At 38.8% G+C, this 8582-nt stretch overlaps 1 non-coding gene across 1 annotated transcript; it reads left to right on the top strand.

Annotated features, from left to right (window-relative positions):
- The first annotated feature begins 7341 nt into the window (after positions 1-7341).
- On the top strand, positions 7342-7414 carry Trnat-ugu (transfer RNA threonine (anticodon UGU)). The gene has a single exon. It is a non-coding gene; the product is annotated as a tRNA-Thr (tRNA).
- Positions 7415-8582: the final 1168 nt, after the last annotated feature.

The following is an 8582-nucleotide window of genomic DNA, read 5'->3' as shown; positions in this document are numbered from 1 at the left end:
ACTTTGTGTACCCAGTGCACCAGCTGGCTTTAAAATCATCCTTAACTTTGTGGACCCAGTGCACCAGCTGGCTTTAAAATTATCCTTAACTTTGTGTACCCAGTGCACTAGCTGGCTTTAAAATCATCCTTAACTTTGTGTACCCAGTGCACCAGCTGGCTTTAAAATTATCCTTAACTTTGTGTACCCAGTGCACCAGCTGGCTTTAAAATCATCCTTAACTTTGTGTACCCAGTGCACCAGCTGGCTTTAAAATCATCCTTAACTTTGTGTACCCAGTGCACCAGCTGGCTTTAAAATCATCCTTAACTTTGTGTACCCAGTGCACCAGCTGGCTTTAAAATCATCCTTAACTTTGTGTACCCAGTGCACCAGCTGGCTTTAAAATCAAAGGGATTGCGTTTTGTGACGCATATACATATTCTCGTGAATTAAAAAAGTGATAAAGTCAAAATCATGAGATGTAATGATGAGATGTAGTGATGAGATGTAGTGATGAGATGTAGTATAACAACAACCTTAGCTGTCTTTGTCTCTTACTAATTTTTACGTTGTGAGCTTATGGAACATTGTCTTTTTGATAGTTTTGTCCTTTAACTCAAATGTTCAAATGTGCATTTGTTTTTTGAATGATCAGGTACGTTACCTGGTTGATTTGGTTGTGTCCAGTATTAGCCTATTGTATGTTCATCGGCGAATTATGATGTTCCCTGTCTTGATGTCAATTTGTTTGTTCTTTGTAAAGTGCATTTCTGTTCAAAAAGTCAAATCTCCAACACGGTGTGTCCTAATGTGTGTACGGAACCCTGACATTATGTGTCCTGGCGCGCAACGCACGAGGAAGTTCCTAGCTGGGTTGGAAACAAGCGCCGTCTCGGATTGGTTGACATCTAAAGCAAATCTAACTTTGACCAATCCGACCCAGCGCTTCTCTGAGGTCGTGGTCGAGATTACAATTACGGTTGTTCCTCTTGCATTATGGTTATTCTTCATAGCTGGGTACCATTTTGAGACATGCATTATCAATCCTTTAATTGATTATAACGTAGGCCTATATTGAATGTATTCTCTGTATTTTTTCATTAATACTCCAGTTAGATAACGATACAGACATTCAAGAAAAAACATAGTATGCATTTGTGAATTCCTTTTTTTATGTAAATATTTAAACCCATGTCACATCCTCTGGTTTCCAAGTTACGCGAGTGATGTACGTTGATATGCTTGTAATTTGCTGAACGTATCAAAACTGGACAATCAAAACGTGCATTTATTTCTAATTGTTTCTTTGGAACCAGTATTTATTAATGAAATCGATCTCTATGGTTAAAATATCTTATAATATAAATGGTTATAATATAAAGACCTTCGTAACATGGTTTCCACTAGTATACAGCTCAGGAGAATAACCAACAACTGTAGTATTGTATTTATTGTCACCGTCACTTAAACACTCGCAAGTTTGTCTCATTGACTTCTCCGTTTTGAAATGAAAATTATATTTTGAACAGAAACAAGAAGAATAAGAATTAAAATGAATATAAACAAGTATAGAAAAGAACAAGTCGCGTGAGGCGAAATTACTACATTTAGTCAAGCTGTGGAACTCACAGAATGAAACTGAACGCACTGCATTTTTTCACAATGACCGTAGTCCGCCGCTTGTGCAAAACAAAGTGAAACTGACGAGCCTGTTTAGCGCGGTAGTGGTTTCGCTGTGCTGCATAGCACGCTTTTCTGTACCTCTCTTTGTTTTAACTTTCTGAGCGTGGTTTTTTTTATCCAAAAATATCATATCTATATGTTTTTGGAATCAGGAACCGACAAAGAATAAGATGAAAATGTTTTTAAATCGATTTCAAAAAATTAATTTTGATCATAATTTTGATATTTTTAATTTTCAGAGCTTGTTTTTAACCCGAATATAACATATTTATATGTTTTTGGAATCAGAAAATGATGTTAAAAAAGATGAACGTAATTTTGGATCATTTTATAACAAAATATTTTGAATTACAATTTTCAGATTTTTAATGACCAAAGTCATTAATTAATTGTTAAGCTTCCAAGCTGAAATGCAATACCAAAGTCCGGCCTTCGTCGATGATTGCTTGGCCAAAATTTCAATCAATTTAATTGAAAAATGAGGGTGTGACAGTGCCGCCTCAACTTTTACAAAAAGCCGGATATGACGTCATCAAAGGTATTTATAAAAAAAAAATGAAAAAAACGTCCGGGGATATCATTCCCAGGAACTCTCATGTCAAATACCATAAGGATCGGTCCAGTAGTTTACTCTGAATCGCTCTACACACACACACACACACACACACACACACACACACACACACACACACACACACACACACACACACACACACACACACACACACCACGACCCTCGTCTCGATTCCCCCTCTATGTTAAAACATTTAGTCAAAACTTGACTAAATGTAAAAAAAATCGTCCGGGGATATCATACCCAGGAACTCTCATGTAAAGTTTTATGAAGATCGGCCCAGTAGTTTAGTCTGAATCGCTCTACACACACACACGCACAGACACACACACACACACACACACACACACACACACACACACACACACACACACACACACACACACATACACCACGACCTTCGTCTCAATTCCCCCCTCTATGTTAACACATTTAGTCAAAACTTGACTAAATGTAAAAAGGGAAAGAATGACGTGAACAAATTTGTAATTTTGCCAGGACAATGCAAAGACACAAATTCATGCCTTGTTTTCCCATGAACAGAACTAATGAGTGGTACGGGTGGAATAGGGGTACCTGGGGGGGAGGGGGGGTCACAGCTTCCTTTTGGCGTTCAAGAGAAACACAGTGGCATTATTTAAATTCCCATGTCAAAATTAACTTCATTGCAATATTTGTTGTTATGCAAGGGAGGTAAACCATCCCATTCGCGCTACTGTCTTAGAAATGGGTTACTTCCCTTGCACGACTTTTGCAAAGTTTTCCTTGTCGTTTTTTAGTAGAGAAGACTCCTAAATTAGAACTGCTTATGTCTGTGCATGTATATACTATGTTTAAAATGGATGTGTACAATGTGTGTTGTTTTAAAACTCAAGGTGAAAGGCGACTCTACACAGAACTGATTGTTGCAGAAGTGTCGATGGTGGGAACGCTATCTGGCCTAGACGTGTTTCAGTCCCTTCATAAGCGGCTCAAGAAATGTAATGTTGAATTCCGTTTGTGTGTTTATGTGTGTGCACGCGTGCGTGTGTGTGTGTCTGTGTGTCTGTGTGTCTGTGTGTCTGTGTGCGTGCATGCCGCGTGCGTGCGTGCGTGCGTGCGTATATATGTGTATATAGAGAATACTAAATGTCTTGCAGTAGAGGCAGCTAAATTGAAGACGCTTGTTTTCGAACCTCGATCTCTTCTAAAGCCTTGTGCAATCTATTACGTCAAAGCAAAGAAACGTTACTCTGAAAGTGTGGCGTGACGTGTTAGTTCTAAAGATTCATCGAGGGTTATTAGCGAGCGCAATTTTTGTTTCTATTATGACGTTTGTCTCGGTGACTTTGGCATCGTAAGCAGTGGAAAAACAGGTCCCTGCCAGACTTGCTTGACATGACCTCATTTACATGATATACACACGTGTGATTTAAACGATCATTATCTCACGGGTTTCTCTCTCACGTATGTAGGATAAATATTGTTCTTAGCTTTTTAGACAATCAATGGTTGTTTGCCTCTTCTATATTCTGTATGTCCGATAATCCTTGTTGAACATTTGATATTGTGTGGTGTCTTGTTTTGTTTATATGGGGATCAACGTCAGCAGACGAGACTAAATAAACAAAGAAAAAAGTTGTTCGTTCTTGTGAGTTAGTTTATTGTGCTCCGGGTGTGAAAGATTGTTGAGGATTTTCGACTGTCTTTTTTTTTAATGGGTCCCTTCTTCAGTCTTATTTTTTCGTCAACATATCTTGGCATCAGAATACACACTTACGGCATAACTACCCAAAATAATTGTATCACTACACACATATATATGGCATCAATATACACAACCATGGCATCACAACACACACTTATGGCATCACTACACACACTTCTGGCATCACTACACATACTTATGGCATCACTATATACACAAAGTTATGCGCCATGGCATCACTACAAACATTAAGTTTTTATTTTATTTGTGTGTGTGTGTGTGTGTGTGTGCGCGCGTGCGTGTGTGTGTGTGTGTGTGTGTGTGTGTGTGTTTGTGAGTGTGTGCGTGCGTGCGTGCGTAGGTGCGTGCGTGCGTGCGTGTGTGTGTGTGTGTGTGGGTTTTTTTGTGTGTGTGCGTGCGTGCACGATTCCTTGAAAAAGTACCCGAAATGTTAATACAACTTTACATGTGAGTTTTCCCAGATCATACCCCGACAATTTGTCCTCAATTGTTTCTATGAATGTTTTTGATGACGTCATATCCGTCATACTTCAAAAGTTGAGGCGACACTGTTACATTCTCATTTCTCAAATAAAATTAATTGATAGGAATTTCGGTAAAACATTCTTTCACTCAGTGCAGACTATGGGATTGAATTTCAGCTTGGAGGGTTAACAATTAATCAGTTTGTTCATTGATAAAGTTTAAAATATCTAATTTTTACTTACAGACTAAAAAAACATTGCATTGTATTCCGTATCAAGTGCTTAATCCAAAACGATATTGACAATGTTAGGTTTACTCTGTGCTTACAGTTCAAGAAAATAGGTACTGCGTTTGTATGCTTCGCATAGACGAGCGTAACCTTGCTCGGTCTTCGGCTAGCCAAGCCTAACTACTTGTAGTCTCGGTTTTTAATGTTAGTCTTATAGTTTCAGGCCGTCTTATTGACTAAATGTTTTGATATCGCTCTACGCGATTTGTTTTTCTGTGTATAGAATTTGTGTTTGTTAGATTGTAAATAAGCGACTGCGATTCTTAGTGCAGAAGAAACATATATTTTGAGTGGGAAACAGTATAGTATACTGTTTCCAGTGCAAGGTCTGTAACCTACTCCGGCAGTTTTATTTTTGATTTTATGAAAGTGTTTGTTATTTCTATTTTATTTGTTTCAGCACTTATGAACTTTTCAGATTTCATGTGCATGTGGGTTCTAGTATACTGCTGATAGCGACTTCATTTGTTTCAATAAAATTCATTAAAATGTTTGTTAACAAATTTTAACCCGATCCGGACTATGGGATTGGAGTTCAACTTGGAAGCTTAAAATCCGATGTATTACTTAGGTTATCAAAGTTTTCCCTGACAAATATAATTGGAATAAAACATACAAGAGTGAGTTCTCTTTCTTTATGTCTCTGTCTCTGTCTGTCTCTGTCTCTGTCTCTGTCTCTGTCTCTGTCTCTGTCTCTGTCTCTGTCTGTCTTTTCTGCAAACATTAAAGTCTACGTCGTTGCGTCCATGCTACAACAGGTGTTGGAATCTGGAGCAAAGAATAGATCATATAGTTGGTGTTTCGTGTCGTGTGACCTCACAAATGTCAAATACCGACAGTATCAATTAAAGTTGGATTTATTTTTTTGCAGGACAATAATTATATATTGTATCATATGACATAGATCTTTTTGCAGAATAGAAACACTTGACGAAAACATGTTGTTCTGGTCCGGCTTCTTAAAAAAAAGGTCTTGTTTCATAGAAAGTGGGACAAAAGAATATGTTCCTCGGATGAGTATCCATTTTTGTTAGGATGAAAGCTGCTCGTTCATTTCAATGTTTGTTATTCTCTCAGGTGCCAGGAGATCGGTTCCGCATTACTCTTATTTACTCTTGTTTCACATTTCGAACACGGTATGCATTTACAGCGCTTACGCCTCTTGTTTCACATTTCGTAACACGGTATGCATTTAGAGCGCTTACGTCTCTTGTTTCACATTTCGTAACACGGTATGCATTTAGAGCGCTTACGCCTCTTGTTTCACATTTCTTAACACGGTATGCATTTAGAGCGCTTACGCCTCTTGTTTCACATTTCGTAACACGGTATGCATTTAGAGCGCTTACGCCTCTTGTTTCACATTTTAACACGGTATGCATTTAGAGCGCTTACACCTCTTGTTTCACATTTCTTAACACGGTATGCATTTAGAGCGCTACGTCTCTTGTTTCACATTTCGTAACACGGTATGCATTTAGAGCGCTTACGCCTCTTGTTTCTCAGATTTTTCTCGGATGAATTAAGAATTCTTGGTCTGGCACAGTAGTGTCAGTGCGACCTACGCTGCTTCCATCCCCTTCCCTCTCCTCAACTCCTTCCCTCTCACCCCTAAACCCCCACCCCCAATCCTCCTTCAACACGATTTTTTTCAGTCGCTGACGCACTTATTCTTGCAAATGTATTAAAACTGGTAACATTTTATATCTTGTGTTACCTGTGAATTCTTTTGAGAAATGTTCTAGTGTATATGTTTCCTTTTGTTAAAAAAAACAACCTGAGAAAGTGCAAAGTGCTATTGAAGGACGTTATAAATACTGTCACATTTTGTATCTCCTTATAATAATTTCATAACATTGCAAGTACGTCTTACATTTATTTGACCCTGAAAAATTTGAGATTTCATTGATACAAAAAAATAATGTACTTAACCGTCGGCTTTCGTCAACCCTGTATGTAAAGGCTCACACAGTTAAGTCATTGAATCCAATGCTTGAAATGTTCGTGCTATCTGATGTAAATTTTGTATCCATTATTTTCAGGCATAAGCCAACATGAAATGCTTCGTAATACGACCCTTTATTTTGCAACAGCCATCACAATTCGCATCATTTTAATGTTGTTGTTTTGTGGGCTTTTCGCCTGGACGACAAAACAGATTTATTTTGTTTTAAAGCAACAGCAGCAAAAAGAAACAGAAGGCAACCAACCAACCTTCCAACCAACCACTACACCAACCAACCTTCCAACCAACCACTACACCAACCAACCTTCCAACCAACCAACCTTCCAACCAACCACTACACCAACCAACCTTCCAGCCAACCTTCTTCTTCTTCTTCTTCTTCTTCTTCTTCTTCTCTTCTTCTTCTTCTTCTTCTTCGTTCATGGGCTGAAACTCCCACGTTCACTCATGTCTTTACACAAGTGGGTTTTTACGTGTATGACCGGCCATACGCCGCTTTCAGGGGAAGCATGATGGGTATATTCGTGTTTCTATAACCCACCAAACTCTGACATGGATTACAGGATCTTTTCCGTGCGCACTTGGTCTTGTGCTTGCGTGTACACACGAAGGGGGATATGGCACAAGCAGTTCTGCATATAAGTTGACATGGGAGATCGGAAAAATCTCCGGGGGCCTTGGTAGCTCAGGTGGTAGAGCACTGGACTTGTGATCGAGAGGTCGCTGGTTCGAATCCGGGCCGGGACGGACACGGGTCAACTTTATGTGCAGACCCAGAGACGGTCACCACAACGGCACGTTAAAGATCTTGGTCATTCTACCATAAGTGCAGATGGCTGATACCACCTAAACACGCAAACATCAAAAAGCCGTGAGGGCGTAAAACTCGAATCGTATAAACCAATTCAATTTTTCAGCAAGACCGTATACTCGTAGCATCGTCAGTCCACCGCTCATGGCAAAGCCAGTGAAATTGACAAGAAGAGCGGGGTAGTAGTTGCGCTGAGAAGGATAGCACGCTTTTCTGTACCTCTCTTCGTTTTAACTTTCTGAGCGTGTTTTTAATCCAAACATATCATATCTATATGTTTTTGGAATCAGGAACCGACAAGGAATAAGATGAAAGTGTTTTCAAATTGATTTCGAAAATTTAATTTTGATCATAATTTTAATATTTTTAATTTTCAGAGCTTGTTTTTAATCCAAATATAACATATTTATATGTTTTTGGAATCAGAAAATAATGAAAAATAAGATAAACGTAAATTTGGATCGTTTTATAAAAAAATTTTTTTTTACAATTTTCAGATTTTTAATGATGAAAGTCATTAATTAATTTTTAAGCCACCAAGCTGAAATGCAATACCAAAGTCCGGCCTTCGTCGAAGATTGCTTGGCCAAAATTTCAATCAATTTGATTGAAAAATGAGGGTGTGACAGTGCCGCCTCAACTTTTACAAAAAGCCGGATATGACGTCATCAAAGGTATTTATCGAAAAAAAGAAAAAACGTCCGGGGATATCATTCCCAGGAACTCTCATGTAAAATTTCATAAATATCGGTCCAGTAGTTTGGTCTGAATCGCTCTACACGCACACACACACACACATACCTAAAGTGTGGATGGTTACCTAAGAGGCGGCACTGGGTGTAGTGCCTTTCTAGTGCACTTGCACTACAACAGCACTGGGTGCAGTACTCGCTCCGGCATCGAAGAATTTTGCACTAAAAAATGCACAAAATTTGACCTATTTCGTCGCCTATAGAGGACGGAAAGAATGTCATTTTGAACATTGTTATGACATTCTTTCCGTCAAAAAAGTCAATTTAACGGTGTTAAATGAAGCGAGCATCCACACAATTAGGTTGCCATCCAGAGTTTAGGTTGCCATCCACGTGTGGATGGTTGCCTTAT

Source organism: Littorina saxatilis, unplaced genomic scaffold (assembly GCF_037325665.1).
Source record: "Littorina saxatilis isolate snail1 unplaced genomic scaffold, US_GU_Lsax_2.0 scaffold_740, whole genome shotgun sequence".
Classification (NCBI taxonomy): Eukaryota; Metazoa; Mollusca; class Gastropoda; order Littorinimorpha; family Littorinidae; genus Littorina; species Littorina saxatilis.
Note: the sequence above shows the minus strand (reverse complement) of the source record. Positions and strands in the feature narration are given on the sequence as shown.